At 42.5% G+C, this 16,604-nt stretch overlaps 1 long non-coding RNA gene across 1 annotated transcript in view; it reads left to right on the forward strand.

The window, feature by feature from the left end:
* The window catches only part of LOC108177469 (uncharacterized), a 101,375-nt gene extending 85,713 nt beyond the window's left edge, over positions 1-15,662 (forward strand). The window contains exon 3 of the long non-coding RNA XR_001794288.3: positions 14,273-15,662. This is a non-coding gene — a long non-coding RNA (uncharacterized lncRNA). The remainder of the gene's footprint in view (positions 1-14,272) is intronic.
* The last annotated feature ends 942 nt before the right edge of the window (positions 15,663-16,604 follow it).

Below are 16,604 nucleotides of genomic sequence, written 5' to 3' on the forward strand. Positions count from 1 at the left end.
TTTGCTTCTTGCTCCAGGATGTCATAAAAATGCCCTAATTCTGACTAGTATTTATGTAGTTTGCTGCACAATGTGATATATTATTACTGGTGCCTAAGATGACTTGACCTCTTTGCAGACATCCTCTGGCTATTTCAGTAAAGGAAAGAAGCTTTATTTAGCACAGTTAAGGGATCTTTTGAGTCAAGAAGAAAGGGAGCCAGGCTCATCTTGTATACTGACACATAAGTGTATGGCAGGTGGTAGGGCCACCTAAGATCAGAGGCACAGGACTCTGGGGCAAGGCTAGGGAAACCATTTTGGCTAAATGACAGAGCTGGATCAGAGCCTCCTGCTGCCTTTGTTATGGATACGCAGCCTGTTGTTGCTGGAAGCAAGAGCTGCCACAGCCTTTCTGTGGAAGCTGACCAGGCAGAAGGCAATGATGTTGGGTTCACTCCTTAGGGAAAGCTTCATTTCATCACTAAGAAGGCAGGCAAGCTGGTGCAAAAGGAAACCCACACCTAGTAACTGATACACAGCACTGACGTCCTGCTGGGAGATGTGAAGAACAGGGTGAGATGGAATTTTGCATTCCATTAACTGTAAGCAGGATGTGAGGGATTAAAAGGGAGTTGGAGTGGGCAGCACAAGGCTAAAAATTACCTACTAATCTTAAAAACAAAAATAGCACCCTTTGTATAAATTTAAAAGTATAAACCCTCTAGGATAATAATATTTCTGGGAAACGTAAGATGGCCTGTAGGCAAAACTATTGATTAGGTGGTGTGATCTTATAGCACACTATTATTTCAATGTCCCTCCTCACCAACTCTGGCACATTTTTCTTATTGCTATATTCCTTTCCCTGAAGAACATACCCTGTATTTTATTTCTTAGAATTTGAAGAGTAAACTTACTCTGACAGTCTGTGGTAGCGTTAAAAGAACTCTAGACTGAGTCAGAAAACCTGGGCTCAAATTTTAATTCCATCACAGACTAGTTATATGAGCTTGAGCAGACTCCTTAATTTCTCTGAGACTCAGTTTTATCATCTGTCAATGGGAATTATATCTGATATTTAACATCTGTCTTATTATATAATCAGAAAAGAAGATGAGAATTAACACTAGCTGAGCATCTCCTAAGTGCTGAGCCCTGTGTTGGACTAACTTGTGTAGCAGTGTTCTTGGCTTGAATCTAGGCATGGCTGGTGATCTTACAAGATGGATCTTCCAGAAGTCTGAGGAAACTGCAAGCCATCCTTGAAAAGAACTTCTCCCAGTGGACAAAGTTCCACAGGCAAGTTTGGTTCTGTGACATGTTCTTAGCAGGGAGGAGTTTGTGAGTGAAGCAGTGTCAGTTGCTCATAGCATTCATGAGCAACAAGCCAAGTCCAGCCTCTCGTAGAATTGTGTCTGAAGGCCCTTGTCTAAATGGAGCTATACTTGGAAGAAAAAAAGAAAGACCTTTTAAAATAACATTTTGTAAGAAAGGGAGGTACAGGGGCCAGCACTGTGGCAGAATGGGTTAAAGCCCTGGCCTGCAGTGCCGGCATCCCTTATAGGCACTGGTTCGAGTCCTGACTGCTCCACTTCTGATCCAGCTCCCTGCTAATGCACCTGGGAAAGAAGTGGAGGATGGCTCAAGTCCTGGTCCCCTGCACCCATGTGGGAAAACCAGAAGAAACCCTGGCTCCTAGCTTCTGATCGGCTCAGCTCTGGCTGTTGCAGCCATTTAGGGAGTGAACCAGTGGATGGAAGACCTCTCTCTGTAACTCTGCCTTTCAAAAAAAAAGTGATATAGGTAAAAACATCACTGCTTTCACATCTTTTCAGAAAAATATAACACTAATGGAGGAAGAATAGCATTCTCTCTGTGGAGATTTGTATCTCCACAGATATACCATCTGATGATACACCAATTGATGATGGCCACCATCAATTCCTTTTCTTCTTCTATGTCATTCACTTATCAAGAGGTGGAATCTACTTCTCCCATTCCCTTGAAACTGTACTGGCTTTAGTGATTTATTGGACTAATACAATGAGACATAAGTGATCCTCAGGGATTTCTGAGGCTCAGTCATAAGAAGCCTTGTAGTTTCTATTTCAGTCCATTTTGAATGATTCCATTTGAATGACTTTTCTTGTAACCCTAAGTTACCAAAGAAGATAAGATATCCAACTCTTTTAAGATCATCATTCATATAAAGTTCAAACCACATAGAGAGGCCTGGAGGACAAGGCATCATATGGAGACAAAGAGAGAACAGCCAAATAGCTCTGATGCATTGGGCATTTGAAGAATGATCCTAGAAGAGGTGTCCCAATTCCTAGCTGCCCCACATGGGGGTCAGAGATGAAGCAGCCAGCTGAGCTCTCACCACAAAGAATATTAGGCAGGATATAATGATTCTTTGAGGTCACTAAGTGGCTTTAAAAGGAAGGGAAAATTAGATGTGTATGAGTCTTTCAAGTGTCCTAGAAAGCAGGTTTGAGAGCTATTTCTGTAGAATGAAACAAATTGTAAAAATGATCCCTGTGAAATGAAATAATATTTAAAAAGCTATGGGTGTGTGTGAAAAGATGGGAAAAGTGGGCAGTAGTGGAGAGGCCAAGTGGACTATTGTTTAGTGAGCCGCAGACATTTTAACCATGACCTTCTGGTTTTGCTTAGGCTTCCATAGGAAGCAATTTCAAATTAAGTCATGGGACAGGTGGTATCTTGGGAGGATAAGTGTTTAAAGAGCCCACTAGTCATAGTTGAACTCAAGGGAGCTCTGAGAGAACCTGGCTTCTTCATGTCCAGAACTGGCCCTTGATTACAAGTTATAATGGAATGGGGTTATACTCAAGTGGGTTGAGTGCATGGGTACAAAGAGGCCCTGGAGCAATTGATAGATTCCATGTATCTATACCTTATTTATTCGTTACCCTGTTCAATGGAGGTCTGCTCATGAGGGAGTTAAAATGAAAATAAGAACCACATGAAGATGATTGAATGGAAAGAAGGTCACGAAGGTCATCAGATTTTTATGGCTATGACCCTGGCCCCTGGGTGAAAGACCCAGGGAACCACCTCAGCTATGCCAAAGACAGTAGACTAGACAGACATGCAAGGCTGCTGCCACCCTTTTCCATGTGTTAGAGCTCATGGACTGACAATGCGCAGGGTGTGCCCATGATTTTACTGCAGTGGTCCTGTTGTTTGGGAGAGATACTCTTGGCAAACTGTGCCCCTGTTTAAGGATTAAAAGACCCATGAAGCAGTAATTCACCTTCAGTGTTGGAAATCCAAGGGAGTCAATGTGCTGATGCTGAGTTGAAGCAGATGTGTCTGCAAATAGAGCAATATATTTATTCCAGGGGCCAGGGAGATGTTTATGTGACTCTATTGTATTACAAGTTTATGCCAGGTATTTTCTCAAGGAAACATTCTTCCATTAGTTGGTGTAGGTAAGGAGATACATGAGAGACCTTTGGGCAGTCAGTGGACACAAGGACATAATTATTCACTAAGGGTCATTTCTTATATTTGGTCATGCCTCACCCTTGGGCATTGTATGTGTTGAATAATTTTCTTCTTATTAACCATGAAAATAAATATTCTTCATTGCACATTATTGCATTCTATTTTCCTGTAATTTTAACTTTTAAAAATTGCTTCCCATTAATTTGAAAACAATATGTTTACAGGCTCCAGGTTGTCTGCCCACTAATGAGTGGGGTCTTGGGTTAGGGCACTCAGCTTCTCACAGGATTCATTACTCACCTATATTGTGATCTGTTATGTACACCATACACCAGTTGGAGGTAACTGTATAGCAGGCTTTTGTCTTTAATGAAGGAGCAGGAAATCAAAGGTAACAACTATTTCCTGGCAAATTCAGGTCTCTCTCTCATTGACTAGCTGTTCTCTTGATTACTTAAGCATAGAGGAGAAAAACAAGTTCCAACCTCTCTGGGCAAGCATCAGCTGGGTCGCCCTTTGATCCCTTGTGGGGCCATAGGTGAGATCTTGCTTTCACTCAAGTCTGCTGCAGTGTAAGTGAAACTTTCTATAGGAAGTAGGTAACTGAATATATTCACTGTCAGGACATGCAGGGAATTTTGTTAACAATCACTGCACAAGGTGGGGGGCAGTGCAAACTATATTTTCCCCTCTATAGCTAATATTTCTCTGAGATCAGTACTGGGGCTTATGGCAAGCTGGATAGCATCCCTGCATCTTTGAATCAAGGAATTTTGCCTCAGGGAGGTTTGCATCCACATGGATGGGAGGTGTGGCTGGTCAGGTGTACATTTCCAATACAAAGTGGAAGGGTGCAATACATTCTCCCCTCACACTCTCTAAAGATTTGGGACTAGAAGAACAGGGTCAAGATTCTTCCCTGAAATGCAGGGAGACCAGAGCTTTCTATTAGGGAAATGGTCAACCTCCTGACCATGTCAACATTGTCGGGATTAAGCACAGAAAAGATACAGAAAGCAAACACCCAGATTTGCACACATTTTGCAGAGAAGATCACAGAACTGGGTCTCTGATGAATGTTATTGTTTGGTTTGTGTGAAGAATTTTGCTATTGCTTTGAGGCTGCTTCTTCAAAAAGTTCAGGGAAAGAAAGCAAGAAACTAGCAACTCAGGAGAGATGGATGAGTTCCAGAGGGATATGAATGAACTGGCACAGCATCTGGTGGATAAAGATCTAGACTGTAACTTCCTATGACTGATATCTCTTATTCTGGTATGTTCCAAATTTTTTTTATTTATTTGAAAGTCAGAATCACAGTGAGAGAGGGAGAGATAGAGATAGGTGAGAGATCTTCTATCTACTAGTTCACTCCCCAAATTACTACAGCAACCAGGGCTGGGCCAGGCTGAAGCCAGGAGCCAGAAGCTTCATCCATATCTCCCACGTGGGTATAGGAGACCAAGCACTTGAAACATCTTCTACTGGCTTCTCAGGCACATAAGCAAGAAGCTGGATTGGAAGTGGAACTGGTGGGACTTGAGTGGGTGCCCATGTAGAATGCAACCTGCTGTGCTACAGCTCTAGCCCCCACGTTCCAAATTTAAGGGAGGAAATTTTTATTCTATGGAAGGGAGGTGGAAGGTAAAGAGGTACAGAGGAAGGAAAAAGGAAGCTACATTAAAACCTCCCACTTGAGATTTAGGAACTGAGAGTATATAGGAATTCTATACAAATCCATCTGTCCCTTTGCCTGCTTTTACAGCTGTCTAGATAGAAAAGACAGTAAGAGACCAAGCCTTGCTGTTGCACACCATCTTTTAAAAGTGGTTTACCTCATTTGCATGCCTCCCAGATGGACAATTTACAGTATTCTACATAGTCCCTTCAAAATTTAGCACTTCGGTTATTAGGGGTGGGATGAGGGAAGCAGGGGATTCAGTCTAAGGGTCAATCTTTTGTAACCAACATCAGCTTTGCCTTTGTGATGCTGTGGGAGAAGCAAGGAGTCAAAAGGTGCAAGAAGCCAGCTCTGCTTCTACTTGAATGCCTGGACAGGAGACACATTTGGGAAGGCCCTGTGGGGAATTGTATCCCTGTCAATGTTGTATCTATTTGTGGATGAATAGAGAGCTTTTGTCTCTTAGGATGTCAGTCTAGCACCTTCCATCAGAATTAAGTTCACTCAAAAATTTAAAGCACACCACCCCTTACAACTTTTCCTGCATCCCTGAAGGGTTGGATTACTGTAATCAAAGTAACTCCAGAGAAAAGCCCTTGCAGGTTATCCGGTTCATCCACTGTTAGTGTGGGCTTTCTTCCTTCAGCATAGTTGCCACTGTTTGGCTCTGTCTGGTTTCCAGTGTCCTGTGTGAGGGAGCTTCCCGCCTTTCCCTGGGGAGGCCATTCTCCAACCCAGCAGTTCTTACTGCCAGGAAGTCTTCTCTGATACTCATCTGGAGCTTTCCCCTCTTCGGCTATATCCCATTACAGCCAGGCACAGCTTTTGTACCAAATTCCTCTACCCTATCTCACTGCATGCTGTTTCCCATCATCGTGTTCTGCGCACCCCAAATCCCCTTACTGGTGGGTCACTCTTGTTTACACGTACTCTTTTCTGTTCTGAAGATGGCAAAGGTGGCTTTTTGGCTACCATGTTTTGTTTGCACCTTTCTGCATATGTGAGCATGGAACAGATCATCTCATCTTCAAAGAGGTCAGTGTTACCAACAACTTGTTTTGTAGCCTACTTAAGCCTTTCTGCCCAAAACTAACTACAAAGCTCTTATAATGTTTCCCCAGTAGATTTGTTCTTCACAAGTCAACTTTGTGATACACTCGATGACAGCAGATCAGCATGTGTAAAATGGGAGGAAGATGCATTTCATAAAGAAAGACACATGCTTATAAGCAACAAGATGAAAAATTAACTCAAGAGGAAAAGCCTGCAGAATTGTCTGCAATATGGCTTCGTTAAATTGTGTGTTATTGGGGCTGGCATCATGGCATATCTGATAAAGCTGCCACCTGCAGTGCGGGAATCCCATATGGGTACTGGTTCTAGTTCCAGCTGCTCCACTTCTGATCCAGCTCTCTGTTATGGCCTGGGAAAGCAGTGGAAGATGGCCTAAGTCCTTGGACCCTTGCACCTGTGTGGGAGACCTGGAAGAAGCTCCTGGCAGTTGGCACCGCGCTCACTAGGCTAATCCTCCACCTTGCAGCGCCGGCACACGGGGTTCTAGTCCCGGTCAGGGCACCGGATTCTGTCCTGGTTGCCCCTCTTCCAGGCCAGCTCTCTGCTGTGGCCAGGGAGTGCAGTGGAGGATGGCCCAAGTACTTGGGCCCTGCACCCCATGGGAGACCAGGATAAGTACCTGGTTCCTGCCATCGGATCAGCGCGGTACGCTGGCCGCAGAGTGCCGGCTGCGGCGGCCATTGGAGGGTGAACCAACAGCAAAGGAAGACTGTTCTCTCTGTCTCTCTCTTTCACTGTCCACTCTGCCTGTCCAAAATAAATAAATAAATAAATAAATAAGTAAGTAAATAAATAAATAAATAAATAGAAGCTCCTAGCTCCTGGCTTCAGATCAGTGTAGCTCTGGCATTGTGTCTACCTGAGGAGTGAAGCAGTGGGTGGAAGACGTCTCTCTCTTTGTCTTTTGCTCCCTCTCTCTCACTTTGTCTTTACTTCTCTGTAACTCTCCCTTTCAAATAAATAAATAAATCTTTTAAAAAAATTGTGTGTTGGGGCCAGCGCTGTGGCGCAGTGGGTTAACGCCTGGCCTGAAGCGCCAGCATCCCATCTGGGTGCCGGTTTGAGACCCAGCTACTCCACTTCTGATCCAGCTCTCTGCTATGGCCTGGGAAAGCAGTGGAAGATGGCCCAGGTTCTTGGGCCCCTGCACCCACGTGGGAGACCTGGAAGAACTTCTTGGCTCCTGGCTTTGGATTGGTGCAGCTCTGGCTGTTGTGGCCAATTGGGGAGTGAACCAATGGATGGAAGACCTCTCTCTCCCTCCCTCCCTCTCTCTCTCTCTCTCTCTCTCTTTCTCTCTGACTCTCCTCTCTATGTAACTCTGACTTTCAAATAAATAAATAAATAAATCTTTTAAAAAAATTGTGTGTTGGCCAGGGTTCTTGAAGTATGTTGTATGAGAATGAACTCTGGAGCTGGACTCAGGAGTGGACTTTGGTGCCTATCACAGACTGGGTGGTTACACTTTGATGACATCCTGGACCCAGAGCAACTGCAGGACCATTCTAGATTCTGGAGTCTTCCCAAGAGGTCCCAGTTGGACTCCATAATTGGGAGGATCTTGCACACTGCATCTGATGTGGAGGGAAATCACCTTCTAAGTGGAAGGGAGAATGTAGGATGCGGGTTTAGTACTGGTCAAGTCAAGGTGGTGGAGGTGGACTGGATGTGTTCTGATCTTGGCACTGTATTTCTACATGGATTTGGGCAAGCTACCTAATCTCTCCTCTGCTCAGCTGTTTCATCAGTGAAAGGGAATATTAGTCATAGATACCTCATAGAATTTTGGAGAAGATTGAGCTAATATTGCTTATAAAATGCAGCACAGCATTTTCACACATAGAAATGCAGCACAGCACTTTCACACATAGAAATCACTCATAACATGCTCTAAGTGTACCCAGAACATCTTCCTGAAAGTTAAAAAAGACTTTGCCAGATTTATGTGCAAGGGTATTCATTGCAGCTTTGATTATAATGTTTATAGTGTAGAAAAAACTGGGAATATCCTACATATGTGGTAATGGGGGTCAGAACTTAAAAATTTCATTAACAATTTAAGATAATTTAGAACAGTAGAGTAAGAACCTGCACATACAGTATAGTCTCAATTTAATATTTATTTGTATGTTCCATGCAAGCACAAAATATATATGCACCAAAATATGCAGGATGAAATGTACTAAAGTGTTAATATTTTTCTCATTCGTTCCCCATGCACCGTTATTAGAGTGCCTGACTTGCCATTTTCAGAGATGGCAAGTTCTGTAATGTGCGTCTCTGTGAAATAACTACCATATCTGTGTTTGTGAATACTTATCACTTCTTGTGGGAAATCTCCGTCTGCACCTCTACAAAGACCTCCTGCTCCCCACATTCAGCACCGAGGCACATTTTTGTAGTTAGCTGAAAAGGTGAAACAAAACTGACTTGTCTGACAAATAGTGCTTTGCAGGCTGTTATAACACCACTCGAGAGTGCAGACAGGAGGACCCTGGGCAGACCTCTCAGTCCCCGGCTGATTTCGTGCCTCTAAAGCCTTCTCTATACTGCTCCTGCTACGCTCTCAGACTCACCTTCTTGTTTAGGGCAGCTAGACCTTGTCATCCACTACTATCTTAAGAATAAGGAAGAATAATTATGTTCTTTGAAATCAGTATATTTGAACTTGAATTATCACCTTGATACTCAAGAGCTTAAAGTATTTGTGGATAGTAAAAAAGAATGCAGAGTCCCCCTGGAAGCAGAATTCATATTTCCAGGATACATTCCACATGGACTTTAAGCTGTAGACCCCACAGGTGGCACATGGTGGTGCAGTAACTCAACCCCAAGTCTTCTCTCTCCACATCCTCTGTTATTTGCTCTGCAACTAACAGTTGGCCTCTTGTGGATCAGTTTTCTTATCTGCAAAGTGGGAATAATAATGCGTGGATTAAATAATATAACCTATATCGAAGTGCATGAGACATCATACACATCCTGTGTGCTATGATGTGATTGGTGTTAGACAACAAAATTGGAAAGGGCCAATTTAGGGCCAGGAACAGAACTTCTATGTTCTGATTCCAAGGCTGGTGATCTCTCCATTGGGACACACTATCATCTCTGATACACACTGTGATTAATTTTTAAGATTTATTTTATTTGAAAGGCAGAGTGACAAAGGGGAAACCATAGAGAGATAAAGGTATCTTCCATTGGTGGTTCACTCCCCAAATGGCCACCATGGCTGGGGCTGGGCCAGGTTGGATCCAGGACCCTGGAACTCTATCCAGGTCTCCCAAGTGTGTGGCAAGCACCCAAGCAGTTTTGCCATCTGCTGCTGCTTTCCAACATGCGTTAGCAGGGAGCTGGATCAGAAGCTGCACAGCTAGGATTCAAAAAAGCACTCCCATATGGGATGATGGCATTGCAAGCTGAAACTCAACCTGCTTGCCACAACCCTAGCTCCTGCTGTAATTATTTCTATGAAAGGAAAGATTTAGAAGTAAATGTGTGTCTATATTTAAAATAAGTATTATTTCAGGTTTAGGTCAAAAGACATCTCTGATCCTGACAAAATTTTTGTCTCTCCCCCTACCATCCTACCTCTAGTCTACCCTATTTTGTGTTCAGTGTCATATCATGAAAATATTTTTAAGTGAAAAAAAAGGACTGATATTGATGGCTTTAAAAGTGAAACCAGATGCTATCTTGCCACTTGAGAACTAAGATTTGAGCTCCTTCTGTTTTTTCAGCCTTTGTCTTGTTTGGCATATTCAGGTCACATAGGCAGAATGGTCAGGGGTTCAGTCTTTTCAGCAGTTTGCCAAGCTCAGAGAAGTACTTACTGCAGCTTCAAGGTGGGTGCCTGCCAGTTCTTGAGACAACCCGCCTTGAGCCACAGTTAAAATAAGGGATGTTTGACACCTTATCTCAGCCTAGGAGACATTTGACAAATTACACTTTGCAAATATGTTATTATAAATAGCTGAGATGCCATATCTGACATGGCCCATGGTTGTGATATTTATATTATGGGCAATATCACTTCCCTTGTTTTTTATTATAATTCTGTCTTCCTGCCAACCCAAGATGGCTGTGGTGCTGGTGGCTCCCGCGGTGACTCAGCACTGCAGTGTGCTTTGCGTCTGCTCCCTTGACCTTGGGAACACCAAGTAGGCTTCTAAAGATTCCACTGTTTGCTTCAAGCCTCACGCTGGGTCCCTGCTGTTGACCACATTTTGAATGTTTTTCTAATGATTTTTCAACTATTTCCTTGGAAAAAAATGTTCATTTCTGAAATCATCTGTTGGTAATTAGGGTGACCAGCTACTTGTTTTCTATTATAAGTCCTGGATCAAGACTTCACGGGCAGGGGCATTCAAAGTTCCGTTTGCATTGTTCCACAGCCCAGGTTCTTGGGAGACTCTTGGAATCACTTAGATTCTACAGTCTGGAGGCTGTTGGTCGCTTTGTGATAAAGCTGTCAATAATGATGACAACTGGAATGTATAAAATGATTTGTAGTTAAAAGGAAACTCATGGATACTAGTCATTTACCCAAAAGAATTTCCAAAGAATCTGACATGTTCTAGGTGCTCAGGATAAAAATTTTAGTAGGACACAGTTCTATTCTCACAAAATTCACAAGGAAGGAAACTATAATTTATTTGGCCCTCACAATATCCCTGTGAGACAGAATTTATTTTTCTCAGACTTGATTATTTAGGCTGGGAGCAGTTAAGATTATGTCGGTATTTTCACATCTGTAAAGGGCAGAGCTAGTCCTCAAACCCAGGCCTCCTTGTTCTAACTCTGTTCTTTCCCAGGGGCATGGCTCTGGACTCCGACGTCTGCATTCTTGTTCCTCACTCCACCACTAACCAGGTGGGAGACTCTGCAAACATTTCTTCACCTCCCTAAGCTTCTTTCTCTCCTTCTGCAAAATCAGAGAATTAATTCCGGTCACCTCCTTGTGTTATTGTGAGGGTTGTACAAGCTATGTATGTGAAACACTTAGCGCAGTACCTGACAGTAAATCTCAACAAATGCTACTGTCATAGGAGTAATAAGAATGAGTATGCTTACAACTGCAGTATGGCAGTGTGAAGCTTGCCCCCTGGACCTCCTTTAGAAGACCCTTGAAAACAACTTCATGGCTGGCACCATGGCTCACTAGGCTAATCCTCCACCTTGCAGCGCCGGCAATCCGGGTTCTAGTCCCGGTCGGGGCACTGGATTCTGTCCCGGTTGCCCCTCTTCCAGGCCAGCTCTCTTCTATGGCCCGGGAGTGCAGTGGAGGATGGCCCAAGTGCTTGGACCCTGCACCCACATGGGAGACCAGGAGAAGCACCTGGCTCCTGGCTTAGGATCAGTGCAGTGCGCTGGCTGCAGTGCGCTGGCCGCAGCGGCCATTGGAGGGTGAAGCAATGGAAAAAGGAAGACCTTTCTCTCTCTCTATCACACTGTCAACTCTGCCTGTCAAAAAAAAAAAAAAAAAGTCATGTTTACTAAATACAGTAGGATCCAGGAGGTTATGCCAACCTCTTTTTTTCCTGATGATTATGACAAATAACTAAATAAAGAAACAATTGGAATATCTATTTAGTCAATATTGTATACTTGTTAAGCATATATTATGTGCCCGACACAGATTGAGATGCTAGAAGCTTACCCTGTATGAGCTAATTGATCTTCAGAATGGTATCATGGGTATTGTCAATATCACCACCTTATGAATGAGTGAAATGAGAACTGGAGAGTTATGTAGTTTGCTGCTGTCCCTGTCTTAGTATCTTCCATCCACTTTGTCTGCATAACTTGGTTGAGGCTTCTGTATTTATGGGGAAAATCTAAAGTCAAAAGTTACTATAATTATACTCTATCCAAAGAAGTCTATACAGGAAAAAAAATTAAAAAACAGACAAGGTAAGATGAGAGGTAGTATGGTAGGTTTTCCTATTCCACATAGATTTTTTCTGTAGACAGCTGGGGGTTTACTCTTAAAATCATCAAGATATACACTACAATCACTTTGTCTCACAATTGCTGTCACTGCTTAATGACATGCATGAACAGAAATTCATTCTTTTTGTACAACACAAATATATGTATATATATAATTTTAAAGGCAGGGAGAGGGAAATAGAGATACAGATAAAGAGAAACGAGGGAGGGAGGTAGGGAGGGAGAGAGAGAGAGAGAAAGGACAGAGGAGAAAAAAGGGATCTTCTATCCTTCAGTTCACTCTCAGAACTGAGCCAGGCTGAAGACATGAGCTTGGATCTCAATCCAGCATCTCCCGTCTGGGTGGCAGGGCCCCATCTATTTGAGCTATCACTTGATGGTTCCCAAGGTGGGCATTAGCTGGAAGCTGGCATAAGAGCAGAGCTGGTACTGGAACTCAGGCACTTCAATATGGGATGTGGCTATCCCAACTGGTGGCTTAACCCCTGTGCCAAACCTGCCCCCAAGGTAAATATCTAACCTAAACTTGGGCAGTCACCGGCTAAAATTGGGTACTTACACAATACTTATTATGTGTTAAATTCAATTAAATTCTCTTACATTCTAAAATCAGTGGAATTGTGTTATCAACGTTTCTCATAAGAACATCATTTAGATATAATACTCAAAGAGGGCTATTTAGTCCAAATTAGTTCTCCTTTCTTTCAGTAGATTAATTCTAAATCCCAGAGATTTCCTTTTGGACTTTTTTTTTTTACCATTTAAGATTCATATCTGAAATTCAGAACCAGTCACACACTTTATTTTAGGTACTTTTCAAGTGCTTACTTTCAGCTGTATTTGCCAGAGGTTTCAGCAAGATTTGCTTCCTGTCTCAACCTGTACTTCTCTCCTCATTGCCTGGGCCAGCTGAGTCCTGCCAGGTTACTCATGAAGGTGGAGGTTTATCCAACACATTTGGAGGTGGAGACTTGAGAGCCAGCAGGTAGAATTACAGGGTAAATTTACAAAACCCATAAGAACTGGAATCCTACTATAGAGTCACCTGGAGAACAGAGCTGCCTCATGATTCATTCATTCACATTTGTATGAATCCATCTGACCTTTTCTACACAACCCCATGAACACCTGTAACCAATCTACCCAGTCACAACACGGTGGCACTGAGTTTTAGCTCAGGATAACGGACCCATCACTAAATTCCTATGGTTGTTTTGGATCCTAATCCCGAATTCTGGACTTCAATATCTGTTGAAAGTAAGTAACATGTTTTTCTCAGTTACCTGTTTCACTGACCAATATGTCTAATTGGCCAGGGTTCAAGACAGACCTTATACACAATAAGTAGAAAAGCAGTCTTTCCTAGCCTTGCCAGCTATGGGCAGAGGTAAATGAGAATAACATCAAAGCTTGGATTGTTCCAGCTCTATTCTTCACATGCTTTTTCCCTTTCCTCATTATGTTTCTGTGAGTCCCTGGGGTGTTGTGGATGTGCTCATCATAACCTCCCCCCAGCACTCTGCTTGCTGTGCTTGCTCTGCCTGGTATTTCCTTGGATACCCTGAGTCCCTGAGGTTGCCAGCTATGCAGTGACTCATGGCATTGGGGGGAGGATGCTGTGTTATACTTGGTGAGTGGAGTCTTAAAGCAATCTTCTCCGTGGTCCAACATTTTAAAGAGCTTTTAGAACAAGAACCCTCCATTCTCGACTTGCTTTTGGAGTTGGGAAAGTTGGATACTGAGAGACTAGGGAAACTTCAGTAACATACAACATGTCGGGACCATCCTACACCTCTGCCAGTTTCCTTGGCTTTACTCTCAGGTTGTGAGAGCTCCCAGAAGTTACCTTGGGCCAGGCAAATGCCTTCAGAGAGCCCCACCCCATCCCCACCCCCCACCCCAACACCATTGGCTACATGTACCCAAACATATTTGAATCCTAGTTAGACTCAAGCTTCAATCCTGACTCCTTGTTCCTAAGTGGACAATAAATTATTTTTAGAGAAAACCACTGAACTGCAATATTAGTGATGTGAAACCATTCACATATGAATGAAATGATGCCTCTGTGGTGGCAAAGGAATGAAAGGCACTAAAACATTTCTGAATTTCAGGATGATGAAATCATGGTAGTAGAAGAATGGATTGTTCTGCTTTTGGCACGAGTGAGACCTTTACTTAATGAAAATCTCAATGGAATGTCACATATTGTTACAGCGGGCAAGTAAGTCTATAGGAAATAGAGAAGTCTAAACCTTATGTTCTGATATCTGTTTTCTCCTAAAGTCTGCAAATTTCAAAGAGCAATTAAGAAAATATTAATCTTGATGTGAGTAATGGGGGCTGTTTCTCACTACAATTGTCTCTCCCTCCCTAATTGGGGGAGACAGTCATGAACATGCACAGCCTGGATGCCCTGCTCCATATGGGCTGAGCAGATTGGGATGGGTGTCAGCTTGCACCAGGAGTGACTGGATGGAAGGGACAGTTGCCCTTGATGAGCAGAACTGAAATCATCACTCAGGCAGTCACCAGTGAAAGCCTTGGGTGAATACCTCTAAAACCCAAGTATCCATTTAAAACTAATTACATCTGACATTGGAAACACACATCATGGATCTCATGTGGATAACTTTCCTTTGAGGTCTACAGCATTCACTGCTGTGCTGCAGATGTGCTCAACTAAAAATATAATAGGGATGATCCACATCTTTGTAGTCAGACAATGAGAACCAATCATGAGGAATCAAGGAATGGGGCAAATCTACAAATTCCATAGTGGTGGAGGCTCTATCAATTCCCGCAAAAGTTTGTAATAACACCCAGTCTGCCCTAAATACACTCTCATTTTGTTGCAAACCACCAGCATCATCTGTCATGATATGAAGAATTATTCTGGGTTAAAGTGCTGCTTTTCTCTGAGAGCCTCCTTTTGGCAATACTTGGGTTGTATATTCCTTGTTCTCTCTCCTGCCCTTTCACCCAACTTCATTTTAACTACTACAAGTTGAATCTTGGAAGGAGAGATTGAAATTCTGGGCTTTAAATAACCTTTTCTGGTTATTTCTGCCTCTCCCTATATGGACCCCTGTGGCATTATCAGGAAGGAAGTATATGTGTATCTTTTCAGGCCAGTGGACTTCTTTCTCTTCAAGTATGTTCAGAAAGCTTGTGCTATTTACCCAAAGGAGCTCAGCATCACTTGGCTCCCATACCTGTCTACTGACCACTCTTGTGCTATGGTTGTGACATTATTGGGTTTTGTGTGCATCTATCTTTGGACTCAGTTGCTGGACCTTTGTTGGATAATCTGAGCAGCTTTTACTTAATGACTTAAATCTTCAATATTATAAGATTTAACCTAATCATAACAATTAGCTAATGACTCATGAAGTGAGGCTACAACTCAGAGATTATTGAATTTGAGGATGTTTCTTTTTTATTCTTTATTTTTTCATTTTCATTTTAATTAATTTTTAACAGGTTCGATATTATTTGTAGATATAAATCTAAGAATATAATGACATTCTCTGGGGAGTTTTTACAAGAGTAATTAATTGCCCCTTCCTATCTGGAGGGGTGGTAGTACTATTTCTCTTGAGGATGATGTATGTGAGCTGTTAGTGATTTAGTTATTTAGGAAAAGTAAAATTTTTCATCTATGCATAAATGCAAATTTTATGTACTTGGGTATGCCTGAAGTTTATACATTGATTCCATTCAATGACCTGGTCAGTCCAGTATTAAGATCTTTGCAAAATTATTTTTAAAAAGAAAGAAAGGAAAGAAGAAAGAAAACACTCTCCTTGTCAGTCCCCCCCAAATTTGCTTTCCATTAAGACAGTGGTTAGACAGCAGCTGTTGAGCCTCTTAAGAGAATACACGATATGGTAATAAACACTATTTCAGAAATAGGTTTTTACTAGGAAGCACAGTAATGAGCCCTGCATGTTCAGTATACTTTTTACTCCAGACCCGATTTTAATGAGGGGGGCTCACTGCAATTGGTTCACTCCCTACCTAGCAAATGGAAAAGTTTGTTTTGTCTTTTCAATTCCAGCCACCCCTGGTGATGCAGCATGTTGTAAAAATGCTCTTTGAAGTTCATGTGTCATCCACTTGAAAGAAACACCAGAGGTCGGTGTGTGCTGACCCTCTCTCCAGTGGTGCTGGGTGTCTGGGTACCTCTGGGGAAGGTTCAAATCTGACAAAAGTTTTCTCTTATGGTATAGAAACCCACCCAGAAGGCAGGGTTTACCAAAGGAAGTCTGAAATTGTAGATTAGCCAGTAACTAGTTGTTTGTATAGGAAAGTCAGTTTGGAGGGAAAGCAAACGGTGATGATTTTAACACAATCAAGTGTTTTGGAAAGTGCCTTCTTGAGTGTCTCTTGCTATATGCTCCTTTGGCTCTGTGTAACAATTGATGTGGCTTCTCTTTCTCTAAA

This window comes from Oryctolagus cuniculus, chromosome 5, assembly GCF_964237555.1.
Source record: "Oryctolagus cuniculus chromosome 5, mOryCun1.1, whole genome shotgun sequence".
Taxonomy (NCBI): Eukaryota; Metazoa; Chordata; class Mammalia; order Lagomorpha; family Leporidae; genus Oryctolagus; species Oryctolagus cuniculus.